This window comes from Chlorocebus sabaeus, chromosome 29 (genome assembly GCF_047675955.1).
Source record: "Chlorocebus sabaeus isolate Y175 chromosome 29, mChlSab1.0.hap1, whole genome shotgun sequence".
In the NCBI taxonomy this organism is placed as follows: domain Eukaryota; kingdom Metazoa; phylum Chordata; class Mammalia; order Primates; family Cercopithecidae; genus Chlorocebus; species Chlorocebus sabaeus.
This window is the reverse complement of record NC_132932.1, coordinates 6,920,579-6,938,378: the sequence shown is the minus strand read 5'-3', so window position 1 is coordinate 6,938,378 and position 17,800 is coordinate 6,920,579. Positions and strand designations below refer to the sequence as shown.

General features: G+C 35.4%; 1 protein-coding gene across 2 annotated transcripts in view; it reads left to right on the top strand.

The window, feature by feature from the left end:
* The window catches only part of LRRC28 (leucine rich repeat containing 28), a 126,467-nt gene that overhangs the window by 47,395 nt on the left and 61,272 nt on the right, over positions 1 to 17,800 (top strand). The gene's annotated exons all lie outside the window — the stretch shown is intronic.

Below are 17,800 nucleotides of genomic sequence, written 5' to 3'. Positions count from 1 at the left end.
TATCTTGTTAAACTTTATGACAGTGTCAATCATTTTATTCTTGGTATGAGTTAATAATTTTTTAAGCTATTGATATTCTTTGTGTGTGTGTGTGTGTGTGTTTGTTTTTGTTTTTGTTTTGAGATGGAAAACAAGTTTTGCTCTCGTTACCCAGGCTGGAGTGCAATGGCGCAATCTTGGCTCACTGCAACCTCTGCCTCCCGGGTTCAAGCAATTCTCCTGCCTCAGCCTCCCAACTAGCTGAGATTACAGGCATGTGCCACCAAACTATTGATTTTTTAACAGCTTTTTTGAAGTATAAATTTATATGCCATAAAATCCATCATTTTACATGTACAGTTAATTAACTTTATTCAGTGTCCACAGTTTAGGAACCCTCAATACAATCTAGTTTTAGAATTCTTCCTTCATTGCAGAAAGTTCCCTAGTGCCTGTTTATTGCTAGCCTCTGTTCTCACCCACAACCACTGATCTTGCTTTTTGTCTCTATAGTTTTGACTTTCCAGAAATTTCATGTAAATGTATATAACCTTATGTTTTAGTAGTTTAAATGTATATAACCTCATCTTTTATTGCTTTGTAATGTTTTATTGTATGGATGTGCCATATTTGGTTTATTCATCAGTTGTTTAATTGGGCTGTCTCCAGTTTGGGCTGTTAGGAATAATGTTGCTATGAACATTTGTGTACAGGCTTTTTGTGGGCATATGTTTTCTTTTCTCTTGGATAAATACCTAGGAGTAGAATTGCTGGATATATTTTTAACTTTGAAAGAAACTGCCAAACTGTTTTCCAAAGTGGCTGTACCATTTTGCATTCCCACTAGCAGTGTATGAGGGTTCCAGTTCCTCATCCTTGCCAACATTTGGTATCTTCAGTCTTTTTTATTATAGCTCTTCTAGTTGCTGTATGGTGGTATCTCATTGTGTTTTAAATTTGCATTTCACTAATAACTAAAGATTAAGCACCTTTTCATGTGTCTATTTGCCATCTCTTTGGCAAATATTAACTATTTCTATCTTTTGGCCATTTTTAAATGGAGTTGTTTATTTTCTTATTATTGTGTTGTAAGAGTTCTTTATGTATACTGGTGTTAACGGATAATTTTCATAAAAAAAGCTAACATCGTGACTCCCATACAGATATAAAAAACTTAAAATGTGGTAAAGCTTTTATTTAACTCATTAATGAGTAAATTGATGAGGTGTTATAACCAGTTCAAGGAGAATCCCTAGGACAAACACATTTATAGATCAAGAATATAAAAATGGGCCAGGCACGGTGGCTCACACCTGTAATCCTAGCACTTTGGGAGGCTGAGGCAGGAGGATCACTTGAGGTCAGGAGTTTGAGATCAGCCTGGCCAACATGGTGAAACCCTGTCTCTACTAAAAATACAAAAATTAGCTGGGCATGGTGGTGCATGCCTGTAATCCCAGCTACTCAGGAGGCTGAGGCAGGAGAATCGCTTGAACCCAGGAGGTGGAGGTTGCAGTGAGCTGAGATTGTGCTATTGCACTCCAGCCTGGGGGACAAGAGTGAAACTCCATCTCAAAAAAAAAAAAAAAAAAAAAAAAAAAGAATGAATATTCAAATGAGGCAAAGCTGGTTTTCTCAACAAGGACAGAGCATTGTCCCCCCAGTGGATATAATTTATGTGTATGTTTATAAAAAAGAATTATTTACATTGTTATCAGTTATCTGTAGTTTATGGAATTGTAAAATTACTGTCAGAGACTCAGTGTCAGATAACCTGTATGGATATGCTAGAGACCAAGGGTTAGAAAACTCTGACCTGTGGGTCAAGTCTGGCGCTTCATCTGGTTTACTAAATAAAGTTTTTTTGGAACACATTCGTTTACATATTGTCTATGGCTGCTTTTATGCTGCAGTGGCAGAGTTGAGTAGTTGTGACAATGACCATATGGTTTGCAAAACCTAAAATATTTACATAAATAGCCCTTTACAGCAAGTTTGTAAACTTTTGTCAACCCCTGCGATTATCTGGATACAAGTCATTTATCAGATATATGATTTGCAAATATTTTTTCTCAGTCTGTGGTTTGTGTATTTTTTTAAATTGGCCTGTCTTTTGAAGAGCAAAACTTATTTTTCTTTGTTCCGGCACTCCATTCATTTGTATATATATTCCTTTTTTTTTTTTTTCCAAGACAGGGTCTTACTCTGTCACCCAGACTGGAGTACAGTGGCGTGATCTCGGCTCACTGGAACCACTGCCTCCTGGGTTATAGCGATTCTCGTGTGTCAGCCTCCTGAGTAGCTGGGATTACAAGCGCGCACCAACATGCCTGGCTCTTTTTTTTTTTTTTTTTAGTAGAGACCGGGTTTCACCATGTTGGCCAGGCTGGTCTTGAACTCCTGACCTCAAGTGATCCACCTGCCTCAGCCTCCCAAAGTGCTGGGATTACAGGCGTGAGCCACCATGCCCAGCCTTATATATATTTCTTTATGTGTGATATGGGTAGCAATATTAACAAGGATGACGGTCTGAAAGACTATTTATTAAAGTGATTTATGGGGATCACGACCCTATTCAGTGTAATTTCTAATCATTTGGTCTATTTCTTGCTTGTATTTTTGTTTATGTAAGAATACTTATGGCTTTAACCTTGCTTCTCTAATTTTGTTGGGCCTCCACAACAATGTGCTTCTTATCAACAATATGGGGAGAGACTTGAGACTATGTGACCCACCCCAATCCTGTGGACCTGCGCACGTGCGTCTTTGATGGCCAGGTCTTAGTGGTAGGAGTTGAGCCAAACAAGTGAAAGGCTCTTGGTTTTGGCACACATCAAATCAGCTAGGTGCATTTTGCTGTCCTCTAGAGATCACGTAAATACATATATATAAAAGGAGACTAGAAGAAGGCATGCCAACAGCCAGGAGGGTTATTGGAAGAGTTCATCTCTCAGGCTTTTTTATAAATATGAATGAATTTTCTGTCTTGCTAAATGGTAGTAAATATTTTGAACATCTTTTTATATAGTCATGGTTGATGAGTCTTTCAGGGCTTTTACAGCACTGAAACTTGGTTTAATTTTTCTGTAATTTCTGAACTCTGATATTTAAATACATAAATTATCTGTATAAAGATGTAGATTTTCTAGCACATATTCATTTAATTTTTTATTCTTTTATAAAGTAAAATAAATGCTACTTTGAAATTAAGAAAATGTTTATAATGTTTGGATTTAACAAAATGTTTATAAGAAAAAAGTGTTTCTGAAATCGCTGAAACTAAAATTCTCCTAACACCTTCAGGACTCAAGCTTTAGCTTTCCATAAAATATCAGGGTTTGTTTATTTAAAGAATGTTAATGAATAGCTGCTATCTTTTTTTAAAAGCTTTGTGATATGCTAATTAGGGGTCAGTAAAATTTGGAAAGAGGAATATTATATATTTTTCCTTCTATATTTTTCTGTCATTTATAAATTAATTTGAAAATAAAAACAGTGGCTTTGTTTTCTTGAAATCCTTATTCGTGTTTCTCCACTCAAATCTTGAATGTTCAAACTGAGCTCTACATAAAGTATGTGAGTATATCTTTGTAAGAATTGTGATGTATAACTTCACATTTCTCCTTCATCACTTAGAAAAAGAGGGCAGTATTTTAGTATCAGTCATTGAGAAATTAAGCCTTAAGTGGTAGTAGTTCATTTATTTTTAACAACATGATTAAGGCTATTCAGAAGAATACTTTTGTTAAACATTTGGGTTTTTCCCTTTTGTCTTCATTTAATTATTTCTTAGTATTGTACATTATTAGGCTAAATTACCTTGGTATCTCTAATTAAAAATTAAATATCTTATAATGATGTAGCTTTTAGGGAGACTTGCAGGCTAATGATGCCGAGGCATTTCTCTTCGCTGTTGGCCCAGACATTGCCCACTCGGTTTCCTAATTTAGTAACAGAAATAAAACTATGCACGACTGGGCAGGTTTGGTATGCCGGCGCCCTGCCAGGAAGCGTTGGTTTCTTAAGCAAATGGACCGATGGGGATTTGAGGAAAACACAGATTATGTTACATGAGCTTTGCACTTTGCAAATCCCTAACTATTTAAAGGAACTCGGCTAACCCTCTGATACCTAAATAAAGTCAGTTTTGTTTAAACACACATACACACAAAATGATATATTGTTTCCTTTTCCAAAATTAAAAATTATGCTTCATATTTGTGTTTTTAATTTCACATTTTTTTGGTCAATGTTTAAAAGCTCTTGCTTGGTTAAATAATGTATGAAAATTATTGTTAATTTTGTTAAATTATTTTATGTATTTGTAATACCCTTCCACATAGCATAATATAAAGGAGTTGATAATGTACATATGCATTGTGCTTCTGTGTGAGGAAATGAAAGAAAGTTCTGGCAGGTTTTAAAAGAAGCCTAGTTTTATTCCTTGGCTCTGGCACCAGCTTGGCTGAGTGACCTTGGTGCCTATTGTCTGTCCTGCACTGTGAGTGTCATGAGTGCTCTGCGTCACGCTAACACTTTAGGTTGGTCTGCAGCAGTTTCTTTGCTGAGTGTTTGAGCACAGGCTGGTTTCCTATCCACTGACACGTTTCCTTCTTGCTGGTGCATCTTGTCTGGCACATCTTTGGTTCTTTTAAGGTCCATTGCCTCTGAATTTGGAGAAAAGCCTTGAAGCCCTGAGGATTAGCCTGCTGCTTTTCTCCTTCAAGCCATTATGTGTTTCTTCAGCCTCTGCCATTCATTGTCAGAATGGGGCCAGCTGTTCACTCTGGTGATCTTTGTTAAATTGCCATTAGACTGTATGTAAACCCTGGAGGCAGGTAATTCTGAAGCATGTTTTCATTGAGAGAGTTTATCTCATCTTTTACTAGACTTTTGACAGAGAGAAATGAACAATTCTAATACTTGGGACACTGTGGGTTGGGTATGGAGAACGATACAGTGTGCAGGGTCCACATCTTGCTTAAGGCAGCATTGGTTACAGTGTGGAACAAAGTGGATTTAATATAAATTTAAGTTGTCAAATCCCATGGACTTTAGGACAAGTAAGATTTCCCATCCTATAAATGCCATCCAAAAGTGTAAACATCAAAAATTCTTAACTGAAGTGGTCAGAACATTACTAATCTATGAAAATAATTCTTAGATCTATTCCTCTCCTTTTGAATATCTGAATAAGGCAGATAGATGCCCAGTCCTAGCATCAGAGACCAAAGATTCTAATCGTGTTCATTCATTTTATAAAATGTAAAAGTTGTTACATATAGAAAAGTTATCAGACCAAAAGTATGTACTCAATAAATTTACCCTCTTCCTCATCTCATTTTTTTATTTCCCAGTTTATTTCTATCCTCTTAGAGTCCACACTCCATGAAGGCTGGCTCATAGTTCCTCTGTCATTAGCCTTGCCTTTGTTTTCCTGACTTCCAACACTCATCTCAGTTTTAAAGGGAAACTATAAAGATCCTGCAATTGAAAATCTTGTTAAGGTGCAATTTTCTATACTTGTTAACAGTAAAGACTTACTTATGTGTGACCTTGGTCACTGTGGATCCCATTCTGGATGTGAGGGGAAGTCATTGGTGGATTTTGAGCAGAGAAGTGATATGATCTCATTTATGTTTAAAATAATGACTCAGATAACTGTAAAGAGGGGCCAGTAATGAAAAACTTAAAGGAGGCGCCAGCAACAAAAACTAAGAGATGGGTTAGGAATCTGCCAAAATAACCCCAGCAAGAAATGATAATGGCTTGCACTAGAATGGCAGCAGAACTGTTGATGAGAAGTAGTTGGATTTTGGCTTATTTAGTGCTTTATAATTTTCACAGTGTCTCACTTGTTTTCTTTTACCAACAGGGCAGGTTTTGTCCCTGGTTATAAATAAGAACTCTTGAGGCTCTGAGAGATTATGAACCCTACACAACGTGACTTAGTAAGGTAGAATCGAGACTTAATGCTAGGTCTTGTGATTCTCAGTAGTGTTTTTTCCAAGTTATTAACATAAACACTTAATCATAATTTCAAATATTTTATATAATTGAAGAAAGTAAAATCATGTACTAGTGACAGAGCATGGTGGCTTACACCTATAATCCCAGCGCTTTGGGAGGCTGAGGTAGGAGGATAGTTTAAGCTAGGAGTTCAAGACCAGCCTGGGCAACATAGTAAGACCCTGTCTCTACAAAAGATAAAAATAAAAAACTTAGTTAGGCGTGGTGGCATGTGCCTATAGTCCTAGCTGCTTGGGAGGCTGAGGTGGGAGGATTGCTTGAGTCTAGAATATTTGAGGTTGCAGTGACCTATGAATGCTCCACTGCACTTCCACCTGGGCAATAGAGTGGGACCCTGTCTCCAAAAAAAATAAATAAATTAATTAAAAATCATGTACTAGCTTATAATACTACATTATTTATCTCTGCGTAACAAATTACCACAAACTTAGTGGCATAAAACAACACACATTTATTATCTCAATTTCTATGGATCAGCAGTCTAAGCACAGCTTAGCTAGATCTGCTTAGGGTCTCAGAAAGCTGCAGTCAAGGTTGGGTTGACCAGGGCTGCAGTCTTATCTGAGGCTCAACTGCAGACTAATAAAGGAATTCTTGATTGTTATTGCTATCTAAGAGAAAGAATTCTACTAAGGAACAGTGCCCTTGTCTTTTTTTCTATAGTATCACTCCCTTCTCACCTCAGCTTTGGATATGTAAACTTAGCAGTTGGAGTATAAATGCTTGTTTATTCCATTCTATAAGAATCTTGGAATGCAGACTCTATGTTTGTGGGTATTATCCTCATTTTGCTGCCATGAGTAAATATCCTAATTAGGCTTGTTAGTGGTTATTTTCCATTTAGTTTCCTAATTCTGCTTTTGCTGTTAGTCCACTGTCAGGGTGATCTTTTGCAGGTTCTTTGGCTGATGAATTAAGAAAATTTGTGGAACCAACCCCTGGGTTCAAAAAACAGAGTGACCCTCAACTGTGATCTGACTCTCTCCACTCCTGAAGCCTTTCTGAGTTCTGCCTCAGCTTAGTTGATTGTTATGAACTTGTCTTTATTTGTGTGTATGGCATATAACTGAGGGAAGATGTCTTTTTTTTTTTTTTTTTTTTCTTGAGATGGAGTCTCACTCTGTCGCCAAGGCTGGAATGCAGTGGCGCGATCTTGGCTCACTGCAACCTCTGCCTCCTGGGTTCAAGCGATTCTGCTGCCTCAGTCTCCTGAGTATCTGGGATTTCAGGCACGTGCCACCAGACCTGGCTAATTTTTGTATTTTTAGTAGAGATGGGGTTTCACCATGTTGGTCAGGCTGGTCTCGAACTCCTGATTTCGTGATCTGCCTGCCTCGGCCTCACAATGTGCTGGGATTACAGGTGTAAGCCACCACACCCAGCCGGGAAGATGTCTTTTAAAAGCTTTTGGGCACTCTCTTCCACAGTTTCTTCTCTTAGGACTTCTGCTTATAGAATTGGAAGACTAGATAACTCAGACCAACCCTCCCTTGAGGACAGTGCGGAGTGGGGAGTCTGGGAGAATCTGTTTTGAAGGCGTTGGTGAGCTAATAAGGTGGTGAAGAATTCCAGGCCAAAGAGATTAAAACCTTTAAACACCATTTCCCACTAAAATGAGCCAGGTTGCTGGGTTTGAGGCACAACTTGTGGAAGATGCACCCTCGGAACATCTTGTGCCAGAAAACAGAGAATCAGTCAGAGACTACTGAGGGTCATGTGAAAATTGTACAGAAGTCGAAAGTGGACTGTTCAAGCATAAAAAGCAATGACTGAAATGTATTGAAACATATCAGATATAGAAACATCTATGAGTTTGTAGTGGTGCTCTTAAAAACTTGTTGGTAAACTCTGGAGGTTGTTGTAGTACCAACTTGTTCTTCAAAATTTAAAGGGAAAGAACCAACCATTTTTCTGCCTTTTCTAAAACAACTATTTTTCAGGGTAACTGAATAGTTGAAGAGGGAAGAGTTTTTCTACATGGAATAATTACAGTTAATACATATAGAGGGAATGATGGAATTTTAAAAACCAACATTTATAATTTCTAATGAAATATCTTGGCAAAATCATTAATAGCTTCCTGAACCATTAGGTAAAAAGTTGATAGGAAGCTTTGTATTGAATGGATCAGGCTGATAACACTAGAGTCTACTAGTTAATCTTAACTTCACTAAAAGTGGGACAAGCAGACATTATGTACTACTACCCTGTGTGATGAAATTGGAAGTGTATAGCCCTCTCCTTATAATGTAATCATGCCAAAGCAAAGTGAACAAGGGATAAGTGAGTATTTTTGATGACACAATGAAGGCACAGTAATCCAAATTGAGGATGTTGAAAATTCTATAAGACAAAAATCTGTGTAAGTAAATGAAAGACCTGAAAATGAAGAAGGGAGAGGGAGAACTGTTATAAATTAAGACATTTAAGAGTCATATCCTTCCATTTCTTCAAGTCATACATGGTGACCATGCCAACACCATACTCTTCTGTAAGGTGTTTCACACAACACGGCTGTCCAGTTTCTCCAACAGTTTGACTTTCTGTGCTCTAGATAAACACAAATGCTTCCTATTTTTCTTATCACTGTTACCCACAGAGGTATTTGCAGGCCTTTTTGACATTTTCAGCAATATATTTACACCACAAAGCAGAGAATAAACAAAAAACCACAGTGAGTAATGCACGTAGGTCTTGGCCCTGTGTGGGTCATGGTGGGGAACCTGCTGTTGGTGTCCTTAGCCTGCACACATGCCCTTTCACTACCCTTTGTTGGTTTGCTTGTGTGGGGGTATCTGGGCGCGCACGAAAAGATATATTTCAGCTAAAGGGGACTGGGAGGGTCTTTTCTGTCTTGGGGACATGGAATAAACTGTGTGTTATGTACTCGCATTTTGACTGCAACTTGTCATGTGAGGATAGGTGTGTAATTTTCCACTTGTGGCATCATGTTAGCACTCAGAAATCTTTGGATTTTAGAGCATTTCAGATTTCAGGTTACGTACTTCTTTCACTGCTTTACATATGTTGTGTGTTTGTTCTCATTCATTTCAAATATATTTTCTAATTTTCTTCTTTACCCATGAGTTGTTTACAAGTGTATTGTTCAATTTCCAAGTGTTTGGACATTTCTCAAGTTTCTTCCTGTTGTTGATTTTCAATTTAATTCTGTTGTGGTCAGACTATATTCCTGTATGTTTTCAGTTTTAAAAAAGAAATTTAGTAAGACTTGTTTTATATCCTAACATGGGTTGGCAAACTATGACACAGAGACCCAATCTGGTCAGTGGTCTTTTTGTGATTGTTGTTATTTGTCTGCAAGTTCAGAATGATTTAAAAATTTTAAAGAGTACTTTAAGAAGCCAAGAATATGCAACAGAATCTGTACATGGCCTACAAAGCCTAAAGTATTTACCATCTGGCCCTTTAATGAAAAAATTTGCCACCGCTGCTCTAGAATATGATCTATCAGATATGGTAAATGTATGTGAAATATAAAGGGCTGAATATGTATATTTCTTAAATTCTTTTAAAAAACCCTAAAGATTATTTAAAGCAATAGTCATAACAATGAGAAAAGTGGAAACAGCTATACTGGAGCAAAGTTGCTGTGTTTTATCAGAATTAAGCCAGTATTAACCTGAAATATATTGTGATTAATGATATATATTGTGATTCCTAGAATAATCACTAAAAAATCCCTCAAGAAGTATAGCTAAAAAACTAATAAAGGAAATTAAAACAATATACAAATATTTCTACAGTCATGCACTGCTTAATGATGGGAATACATTCTAAGAAATGTGGTGTTAGGTGATTTTGTTGTTGTGTGAACATCACAGAGTACTCTTACACAAACCTAGATATTATAGCTTGCTACACACTAAGCCATATGGTATAACTTATTGCTCCTAGGCTACAGACCTGTGCAGCATGGTGCTATACTGAATACTATAGGCAATTATAACACAATGTGACTTTATTGTTAAAAACTGAGACGCTAACACACACATTAGCCTAGGCCTACACAGGGTCAAGATAATCAATATCACTGTCTTCCACCTCTAATCTTGTCCCACCAGAAGGTCTTCAGGGACAATAGCATGTATGGCGCTGTCATCACCTATGATAACAATGCCTTTTCTTGGACTGTCTCCTGAAAGACCTGCCTAACGCTCATTTACAGTTAATTTTTTTTATAAGTAGAAGGAGTACACTCTAAAATAAAAAGTATAGTATAATTAATAAACCAGTAACAGAGTTGTTTATTATCAATTATTATGTACAGTATTTGTATGTGCTGTCCTTTATACAACTGGCAGCATAGTAGGTTTGTGTTTACACCAGATTCATCACAAACACGTAATGAGTTGTGCTACAATGTTACAATGGCTACAACTCTCACTAGGTGATAGGAATTTTTTAGTTACATTATAATTGTATGGGACCACTGTCTCATCTGCGGTCTGTTGTTGACCAAAATGTAGTTATGTGGTTCATGACTGTATGAGATAAAAAATAGTAATGGAAAAACAGACACAAAAAGACATGAGACATAATTTTAAAAATAGCTGAATAACAAATGTAAATATAACAACATCAGTAATTACATTAAATGTGAATGGTCTAAACACTACAATCAAAAGGAAGAGATTTTCCAACTTGATCATAAAGCAAGATCCAAACTATATTTTGTCAGAAGAGATACAATTTAGGAACAAAGACACAAACAGGGCCAAAATAAAAAGAAGGAAAAAGATATACCATGCAAATAGAAAATAGTAGCTGTAGTAGCTATTTTAATAACAGACACAATACACTTTTAAGACAAGAAATATTGGAACTAAACAAGAACAGTTTATAATGATAAAAGGATCAGTATATCAAGAAGATATAACAATTATAAATGTAGATGCACTTATCAGAAGAGGCTCAGAATACATGAAGCAGAAAATGACAGAATTGAAAGGGGAAATAAACAACTCAATTATGTTGAAGATTTTAGTAGTCCTCTCTTGGCATCTGAGAACAAGTAAAGATATAGAAAACTTGAACAATTTCGTTGACCAACTTGAACTAAGGTAACTCTCCACTCAACAGGAGCAGAACGCGTTATTCTTTAGCAGCACACATTGAACATTCTTCTGCAGCACACATAGAACATTCTTCAGGATAGATCATATGCTAGGCCATAAAGCAAGTCTTAATAAATTCAAAAGAACTTGACTCCTTCCTGTTATTTTGAATTACCATCTGATAATCATTTTCTTTCAGCCCTTTTAATATTTCTTATAGGGCAGGTTTGCTAGCAACTAATTTTCTCATTTCTTATTTGTCTGAGAATGCCTTTATTTTGAATTTATGGCTGAAGGATAGTTTTCCTGTATGTAGAATTCTTGGTTGACATTTTTTTTTCTTTTCCTTACAGAGTTTGCCACTTTTAGGTGACAAAGCTGTGGGATTTTTGTCCCCTGCCCCAAATTGAGGGTGCTCTCTCTGGTAGCCAAGCTTTTGGTTTCCTTAGTCCTGTTTTGATAAACTACTATTCTTGTAGTCTGGGCTGGAGGTAGGATGTGATAGGAGCCATCCCAACCAAAAAAAGGCTTCAGACTTCCACTGTTCTTGAATGAAGGTTTTGTAGAACAAACATTACTGAATTTATTGTCTGCCTTTGGTTGATTTCTAGAGTTCTGAAATAGTTGTTTTTCAGAGTGTTGTCCAGTGTTATGCTGGTTTTTGGTGGAGAAACTGAGTTTTTCACATGCCTTAGGCTGCTGTTCTTCCAAAATATTCTCAAGCAATTTATTTAATTAACTATTTAAAAATATTGGACAGGTGTGGTGGCTCATCCTTGTAATCCTAGCACTCTGAGAGGCTGAGGCAGGTGGATCACTTGAATCTAGGAGTTTGAGATCAGCCTGGGGAACATGATGAAACCCCGTCTCTATAAAAAATTAGCAAGGAATGGTGACACATGCCCGTAGCCTCAGCTAATTGGGAGGCTAAGGTGAGAGGATCACTTAAGCCTGGGAGGTTGAGGCTATAGTGAGCTGTGATCACACCACTGTACTCCAGCCTGGGTGACAGAGTGAGACCTTGTCTCTAAGTAAATAAACAAATAAATGAATCAATAAATAATTTTTTAAAAGACATAAGGAGCTCACAGAGCTGCGGAATCCATATTTTTGTCATGAATTTGTAACAATATTTTATCATCTCTGATTCTGTAGCACTTCTAAAGTTACTGGGGAGGTTCCTGTGTTCACAGTTATTGACAAAAACATTGGGAATGTGTTTTTATGTTCTTTCATTTACTGAGATGGTATTTGTCTAGGTATGTAAACTGCTTTAAAGTATATAAAAGCCTTCTTACCCCCTTCACCTAACCTGGTTTTAAGTTCCTCTATAAGATGTTTGAACATCAATCTTTAGTGGAGAAAGTAGCCTTTAACTTGTCATTTTAGCTAATTATTCTTAGTGCAAGTATACATTTATAAATCTTGCTGATATTAGCTTTTTTTTGAAGTGTGGCTCATGCAGGACAATGAAATTTACTTCATTCTTGCAGATTCACATAGCTAAAGACAAATGTAAATCTTTGGTTATAGCTTTCTCAGAAAGCAATAAGATGTATATACAACTTTAAATCTTGGATTTTATTTGCATAGGGTGTTATTTGACATCAATTTTTATTCTCTTTACTCCAAAGAATAAAATAGTAAAAGCTAGAAAATGTTTTTTGTAGATTTCAGCTCTTCAGAGGATGAAAATTTTTTTATCATCAAACAAGTAATCATGCAGTTCTTGTGAAAATTCCCAGAGGAGCACAGTATAATTTCAGTGTTTATTATTTATTTAAAATATTAAACATAATTTAGTTTTGAGGACAACAGCAGATCAACAGACAGTAATATCTAGGTAACAGGAAAGTAAATTCATTTTATTGTTTTAGATGCTGTTTAGATACTGTCATTGTTTAGGTACTGTTTCTGTATTAATTGTTTCTGTGATAGACAGTTTCTTGGTGTTTTGAATCATTAACCAAACAAAATTTCTTATTCTCTTATTATAGGCTTAAAATGAACTTCCAGTGGAAAGTCACTACTACTATCCTAAAATTTTTATGGTGGGAAATAGAATTCTAGGATCTCATGCCAGTAGTGCTATTGACAGTCCATATGCTTGTTTGTTGATTAAACTCAATTTTGAAACAATTATAGACTCTTATGCTGTTATAAGTCCATATATTTTGAACCAATCATATTTTTTTCTTTTTAATTTTTTCCAGCTATTACCTGGTTTTGTACAAATTAGCTAATGCTACTTTGTGGGTAATGACAGAGGCCATATAGAAAGGTTTGAAGTTGACTGCTACTCTGTGGCCCCAATTTTGTTAAGCACCAACTATGATAATAGTCATGATTATGATAAGGTATCAGAAATACCGTCTTCAGGCCAGGCATCTGGCTTACACCTGGAGGCTGAGGCAGGAAGATAGTTTGAGGCCAGGAGTTCCAGGATATAGTGAGTTGTGCATTCCAGCTAGGGCAACAGAGTCAGAATCTGTCTCCAAAAAAAAGAAAAAGAAACATTATCTTCACCTACTAGAAGCCTGTTTCCCACTCATGAAATTCTTATTTTAAATTATGAATTCGTAACAAAAAGCGTCACACATTTTAAAAAGTTGAGTAAAGCATCAAATCAACAGTTTTTGTGTGCTATTAATGGAATCTGCTCATGTTTTCTAGAAATTTAACTTAAATAAAACATTTAGATATTAATGCTATCTTGGCTCAACCAGTAAGCCTTTTATAAAGTTTGTTGTATCTATGTTGACAGTATTTCTGAATATAAGGTTATATAAAAATCAATTCATCCATACTTTTGGTTACTCATTAAATATAATTTGTTATATATACTAATATCTTTTAATGAAAGTGAATACAAAGGAAATAATAATTATTTGAACAGTAGTTGTATCCATATTTTTGTAGACTCATTTCAAAACAGTGTGATCTTTTTTTCCTTTTAATTTTATTTTCTTGTGAAGAATTTGTCTGGTAGAAACCACTTGCCTCTGATAAGGAACTAGAGAAATAGGAATTAGGGAATAAGGAAAGTCATTTTTTTGGTGGAAAGATTTGAAGGAGGTTATGAATACAGTTCATTCCATATTTTATGAGAAACTTTTAAGTTCTATTACTGTATGGGGAACATCTGCTATAAGGGCTGTTTTTGCCTATAGGGAAGAAAGTAGAAGATTAATGGATGATAGGACATAATTATTATACAAAGAGAAATTTGAGGTAGGATTTAAATAGAAAACTCTTAAAAGAAAACTCTTTGAACATCCTTTCAGAGAACTACAAGAATAAAACAGTATCCATTGAAAGGACCATGGTGGATACAAGCTTGGACACCAGGGAAGGTTTTTGTTTGTTTGTTTTTTAAAGATGGGGTCTTGCTCTGTTGCCCAGGCTGGAGGAGTACAGTGGCATGATCATAGCTCACTGCAGCCTCAAAATTTTGGGCTCCATCAATCCTTCTCCTTGGCCTCCAAAAGTGCTGGGATACAGGTGTGAGCCACCTGCTGGGCTTTTTTTTTTTTTTTTTTTTTTTTTTTATAGCACAGCCTAAAGTTATAATAATCAGAGCCTCATAAATGTTACATGTACACAAGTATGCCAAGGACCACGAGTATTAGACTAGGATTTAGCATCCCCTTTTCATTTCGTTTCTCTTGAGCAGAGTCCAAAATAATTCCTTTTTATTTATCCTGTAAAAAAGGAAAAAATATTAGAACTACTATTAAAAATGTCTGTGCCTTTCTGATGGAGTGCCTAGGGAAAATGTGCCTTAAAAGGTTGATGACCGACCTTTTCCAAACTTTCTTTACATGTTCTGTGGAAAAGTGTGCAGTGGCCAAATGTATGGGAACCTCCTGGTGAATCACAATTAAGTGGGTTTCCTGACTCAATAATGCTCTGTGATAGGTTAATGTGTATTACAGTAAACAGTATAGTATATTGTTTTTCCTAAACTTACTAGACCATGAGAAGATTGCTCTGAACTGGTATTCCTGTGAACACAGTTGGATTAACCACTACTGGAGATGTGTGTTGTTCCATAAGGCCAGTAGTAAAAATTATTACAGACATTTGGTTTTTCTTAAAGTTAATTTAAAAATTAAATGTCAGCTTTCTTTTGTTCTTTTTTTTAAGTTGCTTTTTGGGGTGTTGTTTTGAAATAATTCCTACATTTTGCTAACCTGCCAGTTCAAGTAATAGGAGAGTCGAACATAAAATTAATTTGGAAAATGTTAGTGTTCTTGGAAACTTTATTTGCAATTAAAGCATTTCTGAAAAAAAATATGACTTATAAAACACATGTCATCTCTGCAACATTGAAGTGTTTGCTGTTCTCTATAAACATACAGGTTTTATTGTTTTTTTCCACTGTGTTGTTACTTGTTATTATTGAGGAGCATTTAAAAGCTTTGTTAATGCAGTGCACAACAAAAGATTTATAGAACACAATAAAAGATTTTGAATTCTGGTGTGTACTGACTGCCTTGCAGCAAAGCAGTCGTTCTCTTTGTAGTATTTTTGCAAAGATTGAGAATAAATAGACATCTGAAGAAATATGTTTTTATGTGTTCTCATTGGAAGCATCATACAATTTTCTATACTTGTAACTGACAGAAACTGTATGAAATTTGAGATTTAAAAGAATTTTATAATGACAGAACTTGTGAGACCCTCAGCAATATAGATTTACATAAAAGCATTATATATACACATTTATGAAATTTTTGTGTTCTGTTGCAGTGAACCAGAATATCATTAGGAAACCCAAATTTTTAGAATTTTAATCACAGATTTCAGTGTGATAATGCTTAGCTAAAGTAAATGCAACTAATAAATAAAAATGTAGCAGGTGCTTAGAATTGTTGTATTTCTTGTTCTAAGGAATCCCAAAGTGTGTGAGGAGGCATCATTAAATAATTAATTTTTATTGTAGAAGTAGTTCATCGCAATAGAAGTAAAAGTTTAAACAGCATAGGAAATTTTGAAATGGAAAGATAACATCTTTCTGTGCCACATTTCATTTCTATGCTTGATATTAATAATTTTTGAGTCTTTTTTTTCACTCTGTAGGTGGTTATCTGAGAACTCTAAACAAGAGCAGGCAGTAAATTTAGAGACTTTGCTTTTGTATTAAGATTAATAACCAATACGTGCATATTCAGAAATCTCTAACGCAGTGTTTTTCATGTAAATTGTGATGTGAGTTTCTTACTGTTTCTTACAAAGGCTATATATTAAGGTTTAGAAATCAGAATTATATATTGAATTTAACATGTAGTTCTTTTAATTAATAGAGAGGTTTTTTTTTAAACTAGATAATTTATGTGTTGTGCATGTGTTTTTCCAGTGGTTTCCAAGTGTTCTATCAGGGGAGGTCGTCAGCTGCTTTCTATTTTTCATGGTAATTCTTTTATGGGAATTTCAAAGAAATAAACTGGAATGAATCAATTTGGTAATCTGCAATATATATACACTAAAATGTTTTCCTTTAAAATTTCTTCCTGTTTTGAATTTAGAAAGTGAGATGAAAGCAGTCATCATTATTATATCATTCTTTCCAGCAAGTAAAATAGAGATTACTTTTACTTATTCTGTGCCAAGTAGTAAAGTTAAAAAATAAATTTTTATTCTGGACTGTGATGCTGTGATATTTCTTGAGGCAATGATTATAATAGTTTTATACCAACAATAGACACCTAGTGGCCTCATTCAGGTCAAAGCCTAAAAACCCCATTGTGCTAACTCAGTAAAGAGAAAAAAGCCTACCTAGAAGAAGTCTGTAAAATTGACCATCGCTAAAATAAAACATAAAATGAAAATCTGCGTATGTGATCTCCATGAATCTTGAAGAATGAAGAAGATAAAGGATTTTTCCAAATAGAAATCCATGTACAGACACAAAGCGATAACAAAGATGCTAACTTTTAGAATAAATGCTTTTAAAAATCAAAGACAATGTATCTGAAAAAGAGATAAATGCTATTTCTCTCTAGCAGTTAGTTATATTATAATTGTCATTTAGCAAGAATACTTTAATGACTAATTGGTTAGATACCCAGTGAACACCTGGGAAATAACTTATTTGGAAGAATACTGAATGAAATTCTAGTGCATAATTTAGTCACACACAAAGCATGAGGTAAAATGTCAAAACAGTGTGATTTCTTTTTAAGTACTGTTTTTAACATTTAAAAAATTTTACTGGGAATTAATTGGCAAGCTTGACACCTGGACATAAATATTTAAATCAAATTCATTTTTCTTATGTTTGTCAGATGTCGTATGTTTGGGGACATTTTATTTTATTTTATTTATTTTTTATTTTATTTGAGACAGAACCAGGTTGGAGCGCAGTGGTGCGATCTCGGCTCATTGCAACCTCTGCCTCCTGGGTTCAAGCTATTCTCTGCCTCAGCCTCCCAAGTAGCTGGGACTACAGGTGCCTGCCACTATTCCCAGCTAATTTTTTTTGTACTTTTTAGTAGAGACAAGGTTTCACCATGTTGGCCAGGCTGGTCTCCAACTCCTGACCTCAGGGATTCCAACCGCCTCAGCCTCCCAAAGTGCGGGGATTACAGGTGTGAGCCACTGTGCCCAGCCGGGAGTATTTTATTTTAAAGCTCCCAAATAATATTTAATTATCTTTTATAAATATAATAGATACTCTGTTAAGAGGTCTTCTTAATTGCTGATTTAATTTTTTT